The sequence below is a fragment of the Pimephales promelas genome, chromosome 2 (genome assembly GCF_988280905.1).
Source record: "Pimephales promelas chromosome 2, fPimPro1.hap1.1, whole genome shotgun sequence".
NCBI lineage: Eukaryota > Metazoa > Chordata > Actinopteri > Cypriniformes > Leuciscidae > Pimephales > Pimephales promelas.
Window position 1 is genome coordinate 50082822 of NC_142770.1, and position 7500 is coordinate 50090321.

Genomic DNA, 7500 nt, shown 5'->3' on the forward strand with positions numbered 1-7500 from the left:
AACTCGGCTTATTTTTATTTTTATTATTATTTTTTTTTTTATTTAATTATTATTTTGGGATTATTAGACTGGGTAGAAGTTGCAACTTCAAACGGGCATATCTCCGGAACCAAGCCGAGTTGGGGCCCCATACACCCGGCGTGGGGGGCCCTCCTAGAGGCCCCCAATACCCCCGAGTGTGGAGCCCCAACTCGGCTTACTTTTCGAGTTACAGCCGGTCAAAGTTGAAACTTTAAAGGGCCATATCTCCGGAACCAAGCCGAGTTGGGGCCCCATACACCCGGCGTGGGGGGCCCTCCTAGAGGCCCCCAATACCCCCGAGTGTGGAGCCCCAACTCGGCTTACTTTTCGAGTTACAGCCGGTCAAAGTTGAAACTTTAAAGGGCCATATCTCCGGAACCAAGCCGAGTTGGGGCCCCATACACCCGGCGTGGGGGGCCCTCCTAGAGGCCCCCAATACCCCCGAGTGTGGAGCCCCAACTCGGCTTACTTTTCGAGTTACAGCCGGTCAAAGTTGAAACTTTAAAGGGCCATATCTCCGGAACCAAGCCGAGTTGGGGCCCCATACACCCGGCGTGGGGGGCCCTCCTAGAGGCCCCCAATACCCCCGAGTGTGGAGCCCCAACTCGGCTCACTTTTCGAGTTACAGCCGGTCAAAGTTGAAACTTTAAAGGGCCATATCTCCGGAACCAAGCCGAGTTGGGGCCCCATACACCCGGCGTGGGGGGCCCTCCTAGAGGCCCCCAATACCCCCGAGTGTGGAGCCCCAACTCGGCTCACTTTTCGAGTTACAGCCGGTCAAAGTTGAAACTTTAAAGGGCCATATCTCCGGAACCAAGCCGAGTTGGGGCCCCATACACCCGGCGTGTGGGGCCCTCCCAGAGGCCCCCAATAGCCCCGAGTGTGGAGCCCCAACTCGGCTTACTTTTCGAGTTACACCCGGTCAAAGCTGGACAGGAAGTGGCCGTATCTCGGGACCGGAAGGTCCCCGTGGCTCGGGACGGCGGGAGGAGCAAGGTCCCCGAGAGCGGGCCCCGCACCCGCCGCCGCGAGCCGCTGGGACCTCCCGGTCCCGAGATGGGCCCCGTTACGCGCGGGCGACTTTCGGAGAAAACGGCCCGTATCTCGGAGAGGGGAGGTCCCAGCGGCTCGCCCTTTCGGGTGTCGGGGGCTCCCCACGGGCCCTCTCGGAACCCGCCTCCCCCGGGCCCCTGGGACCTTTCCTTCCCGGGCGCCCCCCCGACACGTCGGGCCCCTTTTCTCCGGGACCCGGGGGCCCCGGAGCTCGGGGGCGGGCTCTTTGCGAGGGGCCCGCCGGGACGCCACACTTGACCCGAGTCCGGTGTCTCTGGGCCCCCGGGTCCCCGAGCTACGTGCGTTCGAATTCGGGGCCCTTTTCCGGGCCCGAAAATCCCTCAAAGTCCGAAAACGTGCAGCGGGCGGGGACTTCCGGGGCCCCGGAGGCTCTGACGGCACACCCAGGGAGGTGCACCGTCCTCGGGCACGGCCAGGTGGCCCCCCCCCCGGGGTCCTGGAAGTCCCCCCGCCCCCCGGAGACACCCACACCCACCCACCGGACGGGAAGATTCCGTTTTTCGCCGATATCTCGAAGACGGCCGGGCGAAAAAATTTCAAACTCGGGTCTTCCGTAGGCCTCGAGGGGCCCTATCCAAAGAGGCCACCCGCGTCCCCGGGGGCCTCGGGGTCAGGGAGTTAGGCCCGGTCAAAGGCGCGGCGTTTTTTGGCTTATATCTCGCGAACCCCTGGGCCAATCTTCCCCAAACTCGAATCGACCGTAGTGCCGGACGGGGCCTTTCGAAAGAGCCCACCCACGAGGTCCAACTCGCCCGGGTCCCCGAGTTATAGCCGTTCAAAGTCGGGGGTCCCGGCGAACGGCGATCCGGTAGGGGGCGTCCCCGGGGCCCGCCGCCGCCCTGGTTCGAGCGAGGGCCCCCGTGGGACCTCGCCACCCAAATTTGAGCTCTCTGGGCCTTCGCGTCGCGGAGATACGGGCGATTTTCTCCCGGGATCGTGACGTCATCGGCGGGCGCCATTTCAGAGCGCGGCCGAGGGTTTTCGGCCGATATCTCCGCGAATACTCGACCAAAAACGACGAAACGCATATGGACGCGTTCAGCTCGGCGAGACGGTTCGAATGAGCCCGGCCTCGGCCGGGCACGTCGAGTTTTCGGCGAGATATTTGCGTTTTTCCGCTTCCGGGGCGCTTTGGGGGCCCGTATCTCGGGCCCCCGGGGGCCCACGGGGCTGGGGGCGGTCTCATTCGAAAGGTCTCGTCCCGTTCTCCAGCCCATAAAAATTTGGCGTCGATCGGAGCCGCCTTCGGCGAGCTACGGTCGTTTGAAGCCCCGTGCAGTGGGGTTACCGTCCTTCAAACAGCCGCCGCTCGCAGGGGGAGTCCCGGGGAGGCATGGTTGCCTGTATGACTTGGGCTTAGAGCACCCAGCCCCGCGCTCCTGGAGGAACCTCCGGTGCACAGGGTCTGCTGCAACCAGCCACGTGGGTTTTGAGGGGTAGGGGAGCGTGCGCTCTCCTCCCCGGGCGGGCGGCCGGGCCCTGGGGGCTCGCGCCTCCACGGAGGGACCTCGCTCCCGGGGCTTCGTCCCCGGGGCTCGGGGACTCCGTGGCGGCTCGGCCCCCGGGGTTCGACCCCGCTCGCTCGCTCCAAAACCCAAGTCCAAAACGTGGGGTTGCACGGGAGCTCCGGGCGCGACGGGTCTCCACGCACGGCCCCGGGGAGGGAGCTCCGACCCGGGCCGGAGGCAGATTCGCCCCCTGCCCCCCGGCTGTCCGCCCGGAGCCGAGACGGTCCTAAAACGGGCCTTGGGGGTGATGTAGAAGGGTAACGCTCACCCAACCAGGACTCACACAAACCGATCTGCATCCCAGGCAGGGTGCGGGTCTCCTGGGCACGAATAAAGCCCGATGCCCCGTGGGTGATGTTGGCCCTGGCCACTCAAGGCACTCACCCAAGCCAGAGAGGGTGCACTCTGGCTGGGGAAGCAGATTCAATCTCTGCTGTGGTGGAGCTCTGGAAAAACGCGAAACCTCCAGGAAAAGACGGCCCGATTTCTCTGAAAAGTGCATCCCAGGCAGGGTGCGGGTCTCCTGGGCACGAATAAAGCCCGATGCCCCGTGGGTGATTTTGGCCCTGGCCACTCAAGGCACTCACCCAAGCCAGAGAGGGTGCACTCTGGCTGGGGAAGCAGATTCAATCTCTGCTGTGGTGGAGCTCTGGAAAAACGCGAAACCTCCAGGAAAAGACGGCCCGATTTCTCTGAAAAGTGCATCCCAGGCAGGGTGCGGGTCTCATGGGCACGAATAAAGCCCGATGCCCGTGGGTGATGTTGGCCCTGGCCACTCAAGGCACTCACCCAAGCCAGAGAGGGTGCACTCTGGCTGGGGAAGCAGATTCAATCTCTGCTGTGGTGGAGCTCTGGAAAAACGCGAAACCTCCAGGAAAAGACGGCCCGATTTCTCTGAAAAGTGCATCCCAGGCAGGGTGCGGGTCTCCTGGGCACGAATAAAGCCCGATGCCCCGTGGGTGATGTTGGCCCTGGCCACTCAAGGCACTCACCCAAGCCAGAGAGGGTGCACTCTGGCTGGGGAAGCAGATTCAATCTCTGCTGTGGTGGAGCTCTGGAAAAACGCGAAACCTCCAGGAAAAGACGGCCCGGTTTCTCTGAAAAGTGCATCCCAGGCAGGGTGCGGGTCTCATGGGCACGAATAAAGCCCGATGCCCGTGGGTGATGTTGGCCCTGGCCACTCAAGGCACCACTCACCCAAGCCAGAGAGGGTGCACTCTGGCTGGGGAAGCAGATTCAATCTCTGCTGTGGTGGAGCTCTGAAAAACACGAAAACCTCCAGGGAAAAGACGGCCCGGTTTCTCTGAAAAGTGCATCCCAGGCAGGGTGCGGGTCTCCTGGGCAAGAACGAAGCCCAATGCCCACCTTGAAACGGAGCCTGGGCTCGACTCTGAAGCCCAGATCTCGAAAAACGACAAAGTACAAAAAGGTGCGGTGGCTCCAAACCTCCATGCCCTCAGACCTCCCTGGCCAGCCCAGGGAGGGTGGCCCGTCCTGGGCCAGACTCAGATTTCCCCCGCCACCCCTGGAGCTCCGCCTGGAGCGAAGACGGTCCTAAAACGGACCATGGGGCTCTTGTAGAGGATGAGGGAGGGAGAGAGGGGCCTTCAGAGAGCCCCTTGGCCGGCTTGACTCTGGAGTCGAATTTGGAAAAATAGACAAAGTCCATAAACGTGCTGTTGGTTCGGACCTCCAGGGCACTCAAGGCACTCACCCAAGCCAGAGAGGGTGCACTCTGGCTGGGGAAGAGGATTCAATCTCTGCTGTGGTGGAGCTCTGAAAAACACGAGAACCTCCAGGAAAAGGCGGCCCGGTTTCTCTGAAAAGTGCATCCCAGGCAGGGTGCGGGTCTCCTGGGCAAGAACGAAGCCCAATGCCCACCTTGAAACGGAGCCTGGGCTCGACTCTGAAGCCCAGATCTCGAAAAACGACAAAGTACAAAAAATGTGCGGTGGCTCCAAACCTCCATGCCCTCAGACCTCCCTGGCCAGCCCAGGGAGGGTGGCCCGTCCTGGGCCAGATTCAGATTCGCCCGCCACCCCTGGAGCTCCGCCTGGAGCGAAGACGGTCCTAAAACGGGCCTTCGGGGATGTATGAGAGAGGGGAAGCGTGGTGGTGGCAAACACAGAGGACCCCCTACCAGCGATCAGACCGTCGTGAGTCCCACTCAGAGTCACTCTGGGTGGGCATGTAAAAATCCAGATTACGCCGCGCTGGAGCTCTGGAAGTTACGAGACCTCCAGGAAAAGACAGGCTGGTTTTCTGAAAAGTGCACCCCAGGCAGGGTGCATCTTTTCCTGGGCACGAGCCCAGCGCACATGGTGTGGTGGTCCGGCTCTGGTGCCAAAGTTTGGGGGAAAAAATAGACAGAGTCCAATAACGTGGTGTGGTTCCAAAGCTCCATGCCCTCAGACCTCCCTGGCCAGCCCAGGGAGGGTGGCCCGTCCTGGGCCAGATTCAGATTCGCCCGCCACCCCTGGAGCTCCGCCTGGAGCGAAGACGGTCCTAAAACGGGCCTTCGGGGATGTATGAGAGAGGGGGAAGCGTGGTGGTGGCAAACACAGAGGACCCCTACCAGCGATCAGACCGTCGTGAGTCCCACTCAGACTCACTCTGGGTGGGCATATAAAATCCAGACTACGCCCCGTCGGAGCTCTGGAAGTACGAGACCTCCAGGAAAAGACAGGCTGGTTTTCTGAAAAGTGCACCCCAGGCAGGGTGCATCTTTCCTGGGCACGAGCCCGGCGCACGTGGCGGGGTCCGGCTCTGGTGCCAAAAAAATTGAGAAAAATCGACTAAGTCCAATGGCGTGACGTGGGTTCAAAGCCCCATGGTCTCAGACCTCCCTGGCCAGCCCAGGGAGGGTGGCCCGTCCTGGGCCAGAGTCAGATTCGCCCGACACCCCCTGGAGCTCGACCTGGAGGGAAGACGGTCCTAAAACGGGCCTTCGGGGCTGTATGGAAGAGGGCAAGTGTGGTGGTGCAAAACACAGAGCACCCCCTACCATTGATCAGACCGTCGTGAGTCCCACTCAGACTCGCTCTGGGTGGGCATATAAAATCCAGACTACGCCCCCCCGTCGGAGCTCTGGAAGTACGAGACCTCCAGGAAAAGACAGGCCGGTTTTATGTAAAGTGCACCCCAGGCAGGGTGCGTCTTTCCTGGGCACGAGCCCGGCGCGCGTGGCGGGGTCCGGCTCTGGTGCCAAAAAATTTGAGTAAAATCGACTAAGTCCAATGACGTGGTGTGGTTCTAAAGCTCCATGGTCTCAGACCTCCCTGGCCAGCCCAGGGAGGGTGGCCCCGTCCTGGGCCAGAGTCAGATTCGCCCGACACCCCCTGGAGCTCGACCTGGAGGGAAGACGGTCCTAAAACGGGCCTTCGGGGCTGTATGGAAGAGGGCAAGTGTGGTGGTGCAAAACACAGAGCACCCCCTACCATTGATCAGACCGTCGTGAGTCCCACTCAGACTCGCTCTGGGTGGGCATATAAAATCCAGACTGCGCCCCCGTCGGAGCTCTGGAAGTACGAGACCTCCAGGAAAAGACGGGCTGGTTTTATGGAAAAAGTGCACCCCAGGCATATGCTTGTCGAACGGTCGGTCTGGGTAAACGGCGAGTGTCCGTGCTGTTGCGTGCGAACGAGATTCCCAATGCTAACGAACCTCCCCCGGCTGGCGACCGGGGAGAGCGCCTCGTTTTCGGGCACGAGCGAATGCGTCTGCCTGGCGGAGCCCCCGTCGGTGCCGAGGTGGTCCTGAGACGGGCCTTCGGGGTTTTGTCGAGGAAGGGGACAAGCGCCCCAATCGGACAAGGCGACGGGCTAAAAAATGGTGCTCGGTATCGGTTTCTGACATCCAGGCGGGGATGCGTCATCTGGGGTCGGCAGGCAGGCAGGCAGGCGGTCACCAGGGCGCTCTGGAGGAAAAGGCCCCCCCTCCGGAAAAAAAGGACAGAGTCCGTAAACGTGAAGTCGAAAGAGTTCCCCAGGGCCGGCCCGTCTCCATGGCCGGTGACCTGGGTGGGTGCCTCGGACCCGGGGCGAGACGGTATCGGTGGGCGTGAACGGAGCACCCGTCGGTGCCGAGACGGTCCTAAAACGGGCCTTCGGGGTTTTGTCGAGGAAGGGGACGAGAGCCCCGCTCGGACAAGGTGACGGACCAAAAAAAAAAGCGTTGCTCGGTATCGGTTTCCGACATCCTGGGGAGGATGCGTCGTCTGGGGTCGGCAGGCAGGCGGTAACCAGGGCGCTCTGGAGGAAAAGGCCCCCCTCCGGAAAAAAGGGACAGAGTCCCTAAACGTGAAGTCGAAAGAGTTTACCAGGACGGCCCGCCTCCCGGGCCGGTCACCCGGGAGGGCGCTTCGTGCCCGGGGCGAGACGGTATCGGTGGGCGCGGCGGAGCTTCCGTCGGTGCCAAGACGGTCCTAAAACGGGCCTTCGGGGTTTTGTCGAGGAGGGGACAAACGCCCCGCTCGGACAAGGTAACGGATCTCCGTGTGACGGGCGCCTCCGGGTTGCCCACCCCCCGGGGCCCGAGAGGAGCGCACCCCCTCCTCCCGGGCCGTCGACGCGAGGGGTGTTTAGCCTGATCGATTGGAACTTCGGACGCGCCTGGGGACGGCCCCTGCCCGGTCGAGAGACCGCTATGGGCAGCTTGCTCCTCCCCGCTCTGCGCGTCGACTCTAGACGCGGCCTCCCTCCGGGGAAAGCAGGCCGCGTCGACCTCGGGAGACTCAGAAGACCCGTCTGAAACGAACGTCCGCCACGGCGGGCGGAGGACGCGGTCGCGTCGGTCGGATCGGACGGCGAGCGGATCGGGGGGCTCGACACATCCCCCCACCCTCCCAGTCTTCGAGCCGGCTCTTCGCACCCGCGCCTCCCCCGCCCGAAAGGCACCC